We start from the raw sequence: 14,784 nt of genomic DNA on the forward strand, positions 1-14,784 counted from the left end.
CTTCCTTCCTTCCTTCCTTCCTTCCTTCCTTCCTTCCTTCCTTCCTTCCTTCCTTCCTTCTTTCCTTCCTTCCTTCCTTCCTTCCATATATATCATCTATACCAGGCATTCATCTGAGAAATTTGTTGCAAAGGTTTTTTTCAGTTAACTGATTCCAATCTATTCTTCATTGCATTGATTTCGTATGCACAATAACTCATCAATCTGATGCAATAAGAATTGTCTGTTTTACCTTGTGATCCTCTTTAATCCTTAGTTAACAGTTTTTAGTTTTTGTTATTAATATTATCCCTTATGATCATAATTTTCATAACATTGAGCCATCCACAATTTTCTCGTATAAATCTAAATTGATCATAGTGTATAATCTTTTAAAATATGTTGTTGTAGCCACTTTCATATTATTTTATTCACTGTTTTTGTATCAATATTCATTAAAGACATTGGCCTATAGTTTTCTTTGTCTGCTTTATTTTAACTTTGCTGAGGCAGGCCATATTTAGTTATTAAGTCATATTATTTGTCTCATAGAGTTTGACAGCATTCTTTCTCTTCCTGTTTTTGCAAGTAATTTACATAACATTTCAATTAATTGTTCTTTAAGTATTTAATAGAATTCATTTATAAATTCACCTGGTCTTATTTTTTTCCCTACTTTGGAAATTCCTCTGAAGCTTGTTCAACTTTTCCTCATTGTGACTGAGTTATTTAAATACTCTATTTCTTGTTTCATTCATCTTGGCTTTGAATATTTATGTAAATATGAAATTCACTTCCTTTCTTATTAATTTGTAAGCATATGACTGAACAAAACAGTTTCTAATAGTTTCTTTTATTTCCTCTTTATTTGTTGTAAAATCTTCTTGCTTAGCTTTGCAGATGATAGCATTCATCTCTTTTCAGGAGATACATATTTCTACTTTTTATCAACTATGGTATTTTTGTTTGAATTTTGCTTATGTTTGATTTGTCAAAATTTCCATTTTACATTGATGTTTTTCTAGCTGTTACATCCATGTTTCTGAGAGGGGTTCAAGCTGCATCACAGAATTCCATGGTGACCCCCCAGAACTCCAAGGGAGGGGGCAGTTAAGGGCAGTTGGAGTCCTGGTATAAAAGGTAGGTCACCCCTCTTGCAGGGGTCTTGACTCTTGGCTCTTGGCACACACACTCTGTTTAGCTTCAGGGGCTGAGGCATTCAGTCTCTGACAGCCAGGGGCTACTTTACTTTGATAGTTATCCTCAAGATAGACCTTCAAGTAAGAAGGTCTATCTACTGTCTACCTTCAGTTTAGCTGTTTAGGTTTTAGAAGGAAGATTATTTAGGGGCTTAGATAGGAGTTCAGCCACTCAATATACATCCCTTCCTGCCCCCAAGGGAATGTGTTACTAGCCTGCATTTAGCAGTTTCAGTTAATTTACCTTCCCTCCTCTTTCTTCAAACCTGGTTCCCTTCTCCTTGTTCCCTGAAATCATTAAATTCATTTGGTTTGTGAAAGATAGAGCTTATATCCAGTTAACTTGGGGTCACACTTACTACCTTCTTTTCACCAAGCCAAGTAATACATCCAAGTCGTAGCTATAGCTGCCTCTGTCCTAGAGCCTGTGGTCTGATCTGAAGAAGACCCAGGCTCATATATTCCTAACCTATGAGAGAATAATTTATACAAAGAAAGTTATTATCACAAGGGGTTTAGTCCTTATCTACTTACCATCTTGGCCCAGAATTTACCAAGCTTGAATAGCCTCCATTACTAGCACTGAGATTATTCTGTTAACTGTTTCCAACTGCTATCTGTGTGGGGGTGGGGGGAGGTAGAGGAGTACTCCACTTGCTCTTGCCCCTCCCATCCAGTCAAGTTTGACTGCTTCTCCTCTGATCTCGGAATAGGGAGAAACCATTGCCATCTGACCCTAATCCTACATAGTTAAATTTTTTTTTGTACACCCAACTCATTTGATAAGTTCTCTCTACATTTTGATGATGAAAGTGTTTACTGACATATATTTTCTGAAGATTGATTTGGCTGTCTTGCAAAAATGTCTGTATTTGTACCATTGTTATAATTTTCTTTCTACGATTTGTTTGATCCACTAGTTCTTTAATATTAAACTATGTGTCATCCTTTAAGATTGAATCCTGTCTTCAGTGGCTGTTTATTGATTATCTATTGCACTTAGAACAGTTTTCCTCCCTTGGAAAGTATTTAATAAATTTTTTGTTCATTCATTCTGCAGGGATCCTTTATGGAAATGCTACCATTTCCCCTTAAAAGGAGGAGTGCAAAGTCTTTAGTTTGAAATCCAGACTTAAATTTCAACCCTTTAATAAGGAAGGCAAGCAATATCTCCACATAATATCTGACTAAGGAAAAACCCTTTGCTTCTTTTTTTATAAGGAGAATAATCTTACATTACCCAGAGAGTTAGAGGGGTCTCTGTATGTGTTGTCTTTAGAAGGAGCCTTTTCCCCAGGGGCTAAGTGTTTATGGAATAAAGAAGTCAGTCCATAAAGAGTCCACATTTTATCTCTTTTTGAATCTACCATATTGCTGAATTTTCACAGACAATCATTTGATTTAGAAATAGAAAATCATAAGATCCTACTTATCTTGGCATATAAATTAATTTGTTCTTAGTAGCAAAATGAAGAAAGGAAAGTCATTGTTTGGAAAATAGCATGCTCCCAAATTCTTATTATAACATAAAGCTAATCCTAGCTAAAATTTCACTAAGACTTTTGGGATAACCCAAATACTTTGTACCTGTTATGACTCCTCTGTTTGATCAAGGACAAGCATGACACATTGGATTAAGGGCTATATTTGGATTCATTTGAATACTAAATTTGCTACTTATTATCTGTGTGATGAGTCAAATCACCTCATCTTTCTAGGTCTTAATTTCCTCATGTGCAAAATCTAGGAGGAAGGGTTGACTTTGTAACTCAGTCTAAAAATCTCCATGGTTGCTTTCTGTTCTAAAGCTATCATCAGATAATTTAGTCACCCAGCTTCAATTCCAACTTTTATTATGTATAACTGGCTCCTAGACTTTGAGCTGCCTTACTAAGGATAATGTACATAGGTCATTTTTATTATCTTTTATCACCATTTTTAAGGAAAGAGATCCATGTGGTATACCATTGGCTAAGTAATCATTCATTCTTAATCCTTAGAGTTCTTTGTTTCTATACAAAAAAGCCTCTGAGAGCCCCACATTACTTAGAAAATAAAGTTTATATTCCTTATGCTGATATTTAAGGTCTTATTAAGGGATCCAATCTACCTTTCAAGCCTTAGCTATTATTTTTTGTAATTTTTTAACCCATACCTTCCATCTTAGGATCAATATTGTATATTAGTTCTAAGCCAGAAAAGCAGTAGGGCTAAGCATTGTAGGGTTAAGTGGCTTGCCTACAGTCACAGAGCTAGGATGATATCAAAATCAAACCCAGGACCTGCCATCTGTAGGCATGGCTCTCAATCCATAAAGCCACCTAGCTGCCCCCTTATTTTTGTTAACTTAAAAGCTTCACTTATCCTACATACCAACTAAACTGAATTGAGCTGCAACTTCTGTTCTGATCCTGATTTCTCCTAGCCTTGTACTTTTATTTAGAATATTTCTCTTATTTGGAACAGAGCTCCTCCCCCATTTCTACCTCTTTTTTTTGAGATCTCTCCCTTCAAAGTCCAGCTCATGCTTTTTTTTTTACTCTGTGACCATCATCCTCTTCCAGACTTCTCATCTCCAGCTGAAAGTATTCTCTTCCCTCTCAAATATTCCTAGAACACTTTCTCTGGCTATCTTCTACACCTAGGTCATTTGTAACTTTGTGCTGCAGTTGTTATCTATGAGTATGTTATATTCCCAGTAAAATGTAAGTTTATTAAAGACAGGAGTTGTTTTATTTTGTTCTTATATCCTCAGCATCTATAACAACTCCTGGCAAGTCATTAGTACTTAATAGATGCTTCTCAAGTTCAATTGAATTGAATACCTCAAGAGAAACTCAAATGTTTAGTTCCTTCACAATAGCACATTCATTATGGACTGGAATTTGGTGCTTATCTTGAAGCTTGCAGAGAAGAAACAACTCAGGATCTCTGTCAGGTGGTTCCGTTTAAAAAATGTCATTAGAGAATGTCAAAATAAAATACAAATTTTAAAAATGTCATTAGATAGATGGGGTTGCATTTCAATTTGGAATGAATAAAGTGTTCTAATTTATTTGGAATCTTATTGAGGAACCTTGGTTCATTAAGCAATTAGCCCTAAGATGGTCAGAAGCTGTCACCTTGATCTCCATAATGTGAATTCACGCTCCAAACCACACCAAGGCTTTTTCTTTGGCCCATCAACATCTAATGGAACACATGATGGATAGGCACATAGTAGTAAGTGCATAGTCAATACTCGTTGATTGACAAAATAAAATTAGTGCTTGTGCTTTATCTTCACTTCTAATAATCTCTTTAGAATCTGGCTTCTGTCCTCATTATTCAAGTAAAACTGCTCTACCTCTAAATTACCAATGATCTTTTAATGGCCGAAGCCAATGGGTTCTTCTCAATACTTCTCCTTCTTGACTTCTTTGCACTATTTAGCACTATTGACCATCTTTTCCTCTTGGGTAGCCTCTCTGTGTTTTGTGATTAGTTTCTCTTGGCTTTATTACCACCTATGTGACTGCTGCTTTTTAATCTCTTATTAGTTTTAATCCATGACACTCCTACTAACTGTGTTTTTCCAAGGCTAGGTACTATATTCTCTTCTCTTTTTTTTTATTTCTATCACTTGGTGATCTCATCAGCTCCAGTGGGTTCAATTATTACCACTATTTTGATCATTTTCATATCTAGCTCTATTCTCTTTCCTGAGTTCCATTCCCTTATTAACATTTTCTATTGGATATTTAGAATGGTATGTGTCATAGGCCCATCAAACTCAACATTTCTTAAACAGAATTCATTATATTCCTCTTTCTACTACTACTTTTACTTTTCTAAATTAACTTGTTAACTCTCTAGTGTGTTGCCATATTTCTAGTGATGTAGGCACACTCAAGCTTGGTGTAATTCTTGCCTATCTTTTTCTTGCTCACCCTATCTACCAGTTCATCCAATATTGTCACTCCTTTTTCTACAATATCTCTTGTCTATGGCCCCTTCTTTCCATTTACACAGCTAACTACTATAGTATATTATTATACCTATCTGTAGAATTGAAATTTAGCTTAGCTTTGAAATATTTATTTAAGAAATTGTTATTTTGGATAAACCCTTTATAGCTTCCTTCCCTACATTATTTCCTACCTTCCCTCCCTTACCTTATATGTCTGTGGAGTTAATAAGGAGAGTAATTAGAGAGGAGTTTAAATCTGTGAAGGGTTAACTATAATTGACAATATTAGATATAAAGAAACTAGTCAGTCATCATTTAATCCCTTTAGATATCAAAAGCACTTTGTAAGTTTGAGTTAAAGGCAGGTCCTTACTCAGACTCCATCCCTGCCTCCCTTCCCCCACCTGAGGTTCCTGAGACAACTGCTAGGGCTGCCTTTGACCCACTTTCCTGATACATCAACCTTTAAAGATAATAAACCCTTTTGTGTTTTAACAGACATATTAGTATAATTGGTCAGTTAGTTATTAAGAGAGGGAAGAAGAGGGAAAGAACTAACATACTCTGTGCTTGAAGGGAAGCCGGGGTATCCATCTTGAAGGAAGGGTAACTTCAAAACAAGCCCCTTCCTGTGAAATTAACTAAGCCTGTTGTTAATTTCAGTTTAGTCTATTTCCCTCAGCCTGTGTTTAAGTCTGAGTCCTGGTCTATAAGCCCTGCTGTATTTGCCTGTTAGATTAATTCTCCCTCTCCCTGAAGATCTTATTCCTTCAGTGTTAAACTCCTGACTTCAGCCCTATTATATCCTGAATCTCCTTATTCCAGCCTACCTGTAGCCTAGATTTACTATCTTAATAAATCCCTGATAACCTCCTTTAAAAATTCCCTTGTACCACACACCTTTCCTCTAATTAGCCCCATTACACTACCTAATTCAAGCTATCATCACCTCCTGGCTGGACTATTAAATAGCCTTCCTCTATTTAAAAAAAAAACAACCCTTACTTTCTGTTTTAGAATTAATATTAAATATCAGTTCTAAGGCAGAAGAGTAGAAAGAGCCAGGCAATTGGGGATAAGTGATTTGCCTAGTGTCACATAGGTAGGAAGTGTCTAAGGTCATATTTGAACCCAGGACCTCCTCTCCTCAAGCCTGACTGTGTATCCACTGAGTCACCTAGCTGCCTCTTACAATAGCCTTTTCAATACATTTTCATGTCCAATTCTCTTTCTTTTCCCCCAACCCATCCTCTACTCTGCTCATGAAATGATTTTCTTTAAGCTTTGGTCTGATTATATTACCAGCCTACTGTTACAATTAAAAATGATAAAGACTGATATAATAATATAAATTAGTATTTTAATTAAAGCCATGCGGATAGGAATAAAATCATTAGGCCACGCGCCTTTAAGAATTCACATTGCCTCCGCCATCTTTACCTTTTGTATCCCCGCTCCTCCTAGCTAAGAGACCAGTTCAAAGTCACTTCCTCCTATTTAAAGCTGTCCCTCACCTTGAATACATAATCCAAAACAGGAAACCCGTTGGACCACGGGAAATGTAGTTTTAAGGTCCCCATGTGTCCATAGAAAATATATATATACTTTTAAATAGCATCTCCCAAATTCCAATTAACACTACTCAATAAACTCCAATGGTTCTCTGTCACTTCCAGTATCAAATGTAACGCCACTTATTTGGTATTTAGAGCTCTTCATAAATTAGCCTTTTTTATCTTTTCTTATTTTCTTACATTCTACTCCTCTGTACATACCCTATGATGCAGTTGTATGAAGTATTCTTTTTTTTTTTTTTAAATTTTAAACCCTTAACTTCTGTGTATTGATTTATAGGTGGAAGATTGGCAAGGGTAGGCAATGGGGGGTCAAGTGACTTGCCCAGGGTCACACAGCTGGGAAGTGTCTGAGGCCGGATTTGAACCTAGGACCTCCTGTCTCTAGGCCTGGCTCTCAATCCACTGAACTGCCCAGCTGCCCCCATGTATGAAGTATTCTTGGTAGAAATGGTACTCCATCTTTCATCTCTATGTTTGTGCATTGGCTCTTCCACAATGCTTGGTATATTTTCTTTCCAATCTCTGATTCTTAAAATTCCTAGTTTCCTTTGAATTTCAAGTCCCACCTCCTCTAGATAGCCTTTCTTTGTTATTCTAGCTATGAATATCAACCCCTCTTGGGTTACCTTCTTATCTATGCTATATTTATTTTTTATGCTCCCATCTATACATGTTGTCTTTCCAATTAGAATATTAGGTCCTTGAGGGAAGTGATTTACTTTCCTTTTTTCTTTTTGCTCCTCTGGCTTGGCACCCTGTCTGGCACATGTTTATGAAATATTTGTTGATTAATTGATTGTTTGATTGATGTAAAACCTTTTCACACTATTGTCCTTTTCTATCTAAGGTCCTGGCTTGATCAAGGACACAAATAAGGTAGTATGCATGTAGGGGTTAGCCTTTTGAGACTTGGCATGAACAGGATGTGTGGGCCACAGCGTAGGCTTCCCAGGATGAAGTTTCATGGGATTGGTTCTCTTCTATTAACAATGGAGTTGGGAATAGTCTCAGGTGGGAGAATAAAATGATAACAGGAATCCTATTTCTTTTCATTTCCCTCAGTATGAATTTCATCCTGTTTTTCACTCTGACTGAAATTGCTGGAGGAGGCCTCTCCAAATTGAAAGAACAATATTTTGGTCTAGTTGAATCTCAATCAATTGATGCTATTGGAACATAAAAGCCCAGCAACTATTCCCAGCATCATTTTTATTCTTTACAATAATCAGAGGGCAAAATGTCAGTTCTTGAGGGCTCAATGACAGAGCAGCAAGATTCCAATTAGAATACATTCCCCTGGCAAGATCACCAGTTGTACCTATTTCTCTGAAAGGACATCTGAAATGATGCTTACTTACCAGTGAGGATGTAACAGCAGGGAAGAGAAATGTTGGCCAACTTAAACCTTTGGCCTGTGCCTGTAGTTTAAAATCATCATTGTAAATTAATCTCCTTAATGGCTTTTCAAATGAATGGTAACACAGTTAAGTACCACAATTAGTGGAGCAATGTTTAAAAATAGCCTTTCTATTGTAATCAAAACAAAAAGCCTCTACCTCTACTCCTTTCTCACTCTTTCCACTTCTTTTTAGACATATTTTCACTGAAGATTTAATTTAGTTCCACCAGCATTTATTATTCCTCTACAGTGTGCAGATTTCCTTTAAAATCAGTGCCTTCCCTCTATTAATTATCTCAAATTCATCCTGTATGTAGCTTGTTTGTACATAGTTTTTTGCATAGTGTTCCTCTCCTCCCTGCCCCATTAGCCTGTGAGCTTCATAAGAGCCTGGATCATCTTAGCACAGTGCTTGGCACACAGTAGGTATTTAATAAATTTTAATTGTCTTATTGATTTATTGACTATAGAGTAACACACTAGAGCTTAAGAAAAATAATATTGCCTTTTCCTCATCAAGTTTAAATGCTAGGAGGGAGAAATTACACGTACAAAAAAATTCTCATGGACAGTAACATAGCTTGCTTTAAGGTTCTACTACGTATAGTTCTATGAGGTATTTGGTATAAATAATATTATCCCCATTCCATAGAGGAGGAAGCTGAGACTCAAGTATGTTAAGTAACCTGGGTCATAGAAGTACTGTCAAAACTACAATTTAAGCCCAAGTCTCTGCTGACTTCAGGAAGGCCAAGCTGCTTTTTGTTATTTTCTCCCTCACCAGATTGCTGTGTGGATAAAATAAAACCCTCATAAATACTACATAAATGTTAGTTGTTATTATTATTAATAAATATGATTTAACAAAATTAATAATAATAAAAACTATTTTCCCTCTATAATCCTCCCAATCCCCAATTAACCATTTTGGGTTCAGTTTGTAAACTTTGAAGAATCAGAAGATCTAAAATTTTTATTATCATTGGAGGCAGTTTTCCTGCAGATTACCCCCTTGTAGATTATTCTTATCTCATCAATTAGAACATAGGCTTCTGAATCCTGATTTCAACAAAATTTTTACTGAGTGCTTTCTATGTGCTAGGTTGAATAGTTCCCAGCCTTTCTGAGTATGAAAATCCCTTTTTCATATTAAAATATTTTGGTGGCCACCTCAAATAATAGTAATCATATTATTACCTATTGGTTGAGAAAATACATGATGACCCAAACTGTTACTAATCAATGATATTTTTAAGTATTTGTATTGTATATATTACATTAGCTTGTCCCCATATTTAAAAAGTTGTAAAATATATATGTATGAAATATTTATTCCCTCTATAAGTATTCATAGATTTTTTGCTAAAATTCCACAGATCCCTAGTAGTCTCCCTACCACAAATTAGTAACTAATAGTGCAGTGAAGAAACATTGGATTTGAAGTCAGAGATCTGGGCTCAAGTTTCAGTTCTGCTCTCTGTGTTACCTTGGACAAACTAGTGTGATATATATCGTATAAAAAGAAATGGATCTGGAATTGGCGAACATGAATTCAAAATCTAGCTTTTCTCTATATCCCTTGTGTGACTTAAAAAAGTCATTTCGCCTCTATGGGGCTTGGTTTTTTAAAAAATGAAAGGTTTGTCTAGATGATCTGGATTTCATTATAAATCCTCTGTTCTCTTAAGATACTTGTGATTTCTTGATGCTGCCTAGGAAGATGAATATAATAGCAGAGTCCCTGACCCCTTAATGAGCTTACTTTTTTTGTATCTAGTTGAATTTACAATATTTTTATACAAATGAGTTCATGTTGTTTGCTCTTTGTTTTTGAAGAGGACCAATGATATCCCAGGGTGATGCTTTGACTTGTATGTGAATTGGATTTAAGTAAACAGGGTTCAACAGTCAATAACTTCACTCTCTCTTCCAGAGTCATTGAAGTCCAGTGGCAAAAGGAAAGTCAGGATGAGTGGTGATGGCTTGGAATGCATTGGATGACTTCGACATCTTCAAGGTCTAACCAGGATCTAAGTGCTCCACAGTGCCCGCTTCAGCTGCCTCCAAAGAGGCTGGAACAAATTGTTCTCATCTGCCCATTCTGCCAGGGAATCCTTAATATGCTTTGGATAGACCTCTCCCCTAACTCACCCATGGGCTTGAAGCCTGTAAGTTTTCCTTAACCTGTTTTAGCCTGTGTGCTGGGACAGTTTTATCTGGCTGTGACTGTTGCACATGCTACAGCTTTTTGGAGCCACAGGGGAGAGGTGGATGAAAGATGAACACCAAAGATGGGTGAGCAGCCCTAGAAAGGACTCAGAAAGCCCTCACACCAGAGGTGCTAGTCCTCCCTGGACACCCCATACACCCTAAGTGAATCCATAAGTATTCAACAAGTTCTCACAGGCTAATTGAGCAGCTCTGATAGGATTAGAGAGCCCCCAGTTTGCATTTGGTGGTTAGATAGATTTTTGTGCTTGACTGTGTAGGTCCTCACAACTTCTAGAAACCACTGGTTCCATGTGTTTTGGTGGTGACTATCTTCTTACACATCCTGGAAGAGGCTCTTTTCCCTCATGACAGATAGTGTTTGATCTGTGGCTTTGTAGCTTCAGACAGCTGTGAGGTGCAAGAGGTAATTTTTTATGTCTGTGTCTGTTGTGCAATATCAAGTTCAAGGGGGTAGGAGAACAGATGGAATGTGTCCTCCCCTGGTAGTTAGCTCCATTCTTCAAAGACCTTGAAGGCCTGCCCTGGATGACTTTCTCCTTGCAATTTTCCTTCTATTGACTGTTATTTGAGGATGTCCTGAATAAAGATTAATTAAAAAAAAAACCCAACAACTTTCCTTCTCTTTATTGTGGATTTCCTTAGGAAAAGTGTGAAAATGCATCAGTGAAATCACACACTGTAGGGGTCCTGTCTAGGGCTTGGAAAAACTGATAAACCTAAACTATAAGTCACCCAGAATATTCACAGCTTTTGTGAATGCTTCCTTCTCTTCCTAAATATAATCTAAAGAAGTTTGTTTTTGTTTTGTGATCAGATGGATAGCATAGTATAACAGAAAATATATCAGAAAAAGTCAAAAGACCTTTGGGTTCTAGTTTGAGCTTTGAAGTTAATTAGCTGTATGATTTTGGACAAGAGTTTTTGTTTCCTAGATAGATTACACACTTATCATGTCCTTACTATGAGTCAAGCACTATGCTAAGTACTACAGGAATACAAATTAATAATAATAGAAAAAGACAAACCCTGCCTTTAAGAAGCTTGAATTCTAGCGAAGAAAGACAACACATAAAAGGGAGGTGAAAAGTGGTGATGGAGGAAGGGACACAGGGGAGGGAGACCCATGTGTCGATTGATAATATGGAGCATCACACGAAATTTATGCATCTATAAAATGGAAATACTAAAGTTTCTCTCTTTAGTTTACAGCACTATGGTAAAAAAAAAACCAGTACTTTATATGCCCTAAATCTACATAAATATGAGCTATGATTATATTCTAGTTTAAGTCCCCTCTTGTTTTACAGATGAGGACATTGAGTCCCAAAGATATACTACTACTAAGTAAACAGAGTTGGGATTCTTTTCTTTTCTTTTTACACCTTTACCTTCCGACTTATCAATTCTAAGACAGAATGTATCAAGGACTAGGCATTTGGAGTTAAATGACTCGCCCAGAGTTAGGAAGTGTCTGAGGTCAGATTTGAACCCAGGTCTTCCTGATGCCACTGTGCTCCCTAGCTTCCCCCAGAGTTGGAATTCTAACTAAGTCTTCTGATGCCAAAATCATTGCTCTTGCTACCATACCATAGCTACTAATGGTCCAGTGTGCCTTTTATTTCATCTTATCCGTACCTCATAGGATTATTGTAAGGGTCTAATTTTAATTTCATAACGGAAAGAACACAGGGTCTGGTGTCAGAGGACCTGCATTCAAATCCTGGTTCTGCCACTTAATTCCTTGGGCAATACGCTTGATCTCTTTTGGCCCCATTTTCTCATTTGTTAAACAAAAGGTTTTGGATCAGATGGCCCCAAAAGTCCCACCCAGTGATTATCCTAAAGCTCCATATGAGCATATACCATGATTATGTGAAATCATAAAAAGGCCTACAGAGTACATAAAGAACTTTGGAAAGATTAAAAAGTTTATATAAAGACGAGCCATTATTTTAATAAAATTGTCTTTAACTTTCTTGAGAATAAGCACCATGAAGTTGATTTGAAAGTAGAAGAAGGGAACCAAGTTTATCTTTTCCTAACTGTGGGACCTTGGGCAATCAATTAATTTGTCTTCATGGAACCTCATTTTTCTCTCCTGTAAAATAGAAATAATAGGGGCAGCTAGGTGAATAGCTTTAAATGCCAAATGAAGGGATTTCTATGTGATACTGGAAGCGAGAGGGAGTCACTGGAGTTTATTGAGTAGGGGAGTTAAGTGGTCAGGACTTAGGAAAATCACTTTGGAGGCTAGGTTGAGGATGATTTGGAGTGGGGAGATGTTTTAGACATAGAAATCAATTAGAAGGCTATTGATAGTCAAGAAAAGAGGTAGTGAGTGTTTTCCACTCCAGGCAGGGCTATTTGTAGGTTCTGCTCCAGTGACTTTGAGATGTGGAAGAGTTCAGAGCCAAGAGAAATTTCCAGTAATATACTGATTGCCAACTTCCTCCTTTACCTGAGTTGCTTTGAAAGAAAGGTGCTGCATGAGACTAAAGGCCAAAAGGAGGTTATTCATCTGAAAAAAAATGTATTTTTTTTAAAGGCCATTACATTGTTCCCTGAACAAAAGAACTTTGTATTTACTCTTTTGTAGTGTTATGTAGACCTTGCCTCAACCCAGGCTGAATGGATGTTTCTGTAAACCATTAAATAATGGTTACCATTAAAAAAAAATAATATAGGTTATACTCATAATATCAGAAAATACTTATTTCTATGCTTGTTACATTGCAAAATGAGACACATATTGCTTATACTAGAGGAAAATTTGTGGAGGAAATAAGATGAAAAATACTGTTTTTCAATCTGCAAATTTGGACTCTTTTCCTTCTATGGTGGTGGATATCCTTTTTAGAAATGAGTCCCTTGGAGGAGTCCTGGATCTTTGCCTTAATCACAGTTACTTTTATACTTTAATATTTTGTGCCAATTAAGGCAGAAATAGAACTGCAGTCAAATTGTCCACTAACACACACACACACACACACACACACAAAAGACACACAAAAGACACACATAAATGCTATTTCAGAGTAGTGTTGGCCCCCGCCAATCCTAAAGGCTATACAGATGAGGTAAATGGACCTGTACACAGGGTCCAGCAAAGCTATGAACTAGTCCTTTGTATAACTGATAGGAATTTCCACTTAGAGGCTAGCTTCTTGCAGAAAAATGAGTGCTACAATTAGGCCAAGCAGAAGCCACCCCAAGGGTCAATCCTCCAGCTGTGCTCCAGTCCGTAGCTACCACAGGACATGGAGGCAGAACTCTACCTGGTTGTCAGTGTGTCCCTGCCAACTCTTGTCCACCTACATTGAGGAGCAGACAGCTATTGAGGGCAGGGAACAGATGTCTTTTATCCTAGAATTTCTGGTCAGGACTTTTTTGTATGGGGTGTTTGCCTATTTGAGTTGGACATTGCCTCCAGGCTGTTTACCTTGGAACAAACTGCCTATTCTTTACTGTTTATTTTGAAAAGAAGTTGTTTTACTAGGAAACTGCCACCTGTCCTGTCTATACTGGATTTCTTGACACTGAACTTGGCCCAGCTGCTTGGAAAAGACCATATTCTTGATATTTTTTATTTTGTTTTATGAAATGTAAATTCCTCCGGGTCAGGACCTATTTCATTTTAGCCTTTGCATCCCCATCTCCTAGAAAAGTACCTGGCCCTTCATAGTAATACATTCTTGATTGAGTTGAATGAAATATAAAGTATTCACTGATGCTTACCTATTGTAATGGACATCTTGGCCATGACTTCTTGCCTGTTCCTTATAATCTCATATTTATGTAGCGCTGCAAGTTTTACAAAGCACCCATCAATATCCTGAATGAAGGGGTTATTAGACCCATTTTATAAATAAGAAATCCATGCTCAGAAAGGCTAAGCATTTGGCATTTATAGAGCACTTTAGTGTTTGCAAAGTGATTTATGTACATTTTTTATTTATCATTCGTTTGAAAAATTGGGGAACTGTTATCTGCCAAAAGGTAGCACAAGCCTGCCAAATCCCATATGTTAGCACCCCAGAGCACCCCAGTGTGACAACAGCTCTGTTGATGAAGCTGGCCATACTGATCACTTCCCACTAAGGTTCTGAAATAAAAATCACCCCCTGAGAAAGGTTTGTAACCTTTAATGTGTATAATGCCTGACTCAGGTTGTACCACTGTCCTATCAGTAATGGGAAGGATAGTTACAGGAGCTGTTTCAGCCCCTGCAACCTGTTGTTCTTCAGTGTTCTTTTGCAACATGGAAGATGGCAGGGTGGAATTCCTGCAAGATACAGGGTCAAGCCTTACCCAGAATTCCAGGGAACCCCCCCTCCCCGGAGAACACTATGTGAGGGGACAGTTTTTAGGAACAGTTGGTTCCTGGGGGGTTGAGGTGAGCAGAGCTCTCTGCTTGCTGTTCCCAGTTTTGGGATTACTTTGGAGGCCATT

The sequence above is a fragment of the Gracilinanus agilis genome, chromosome 1 (genome assembly GCF_016433145.1).
Source record: "Gracilinanus agilis isolate LMUSP501 chromosome 1, AgileGrace, whole genome shotgun sequence".
In the NCBI taxonomy this organism is placed as follows: domain Eukaryota; kingdom Metazoa; phylum Chordata; class Mammalia; order Didelphimorphia; family Didelphidae; genus Gracilinanus; species Gracilinanus agilis.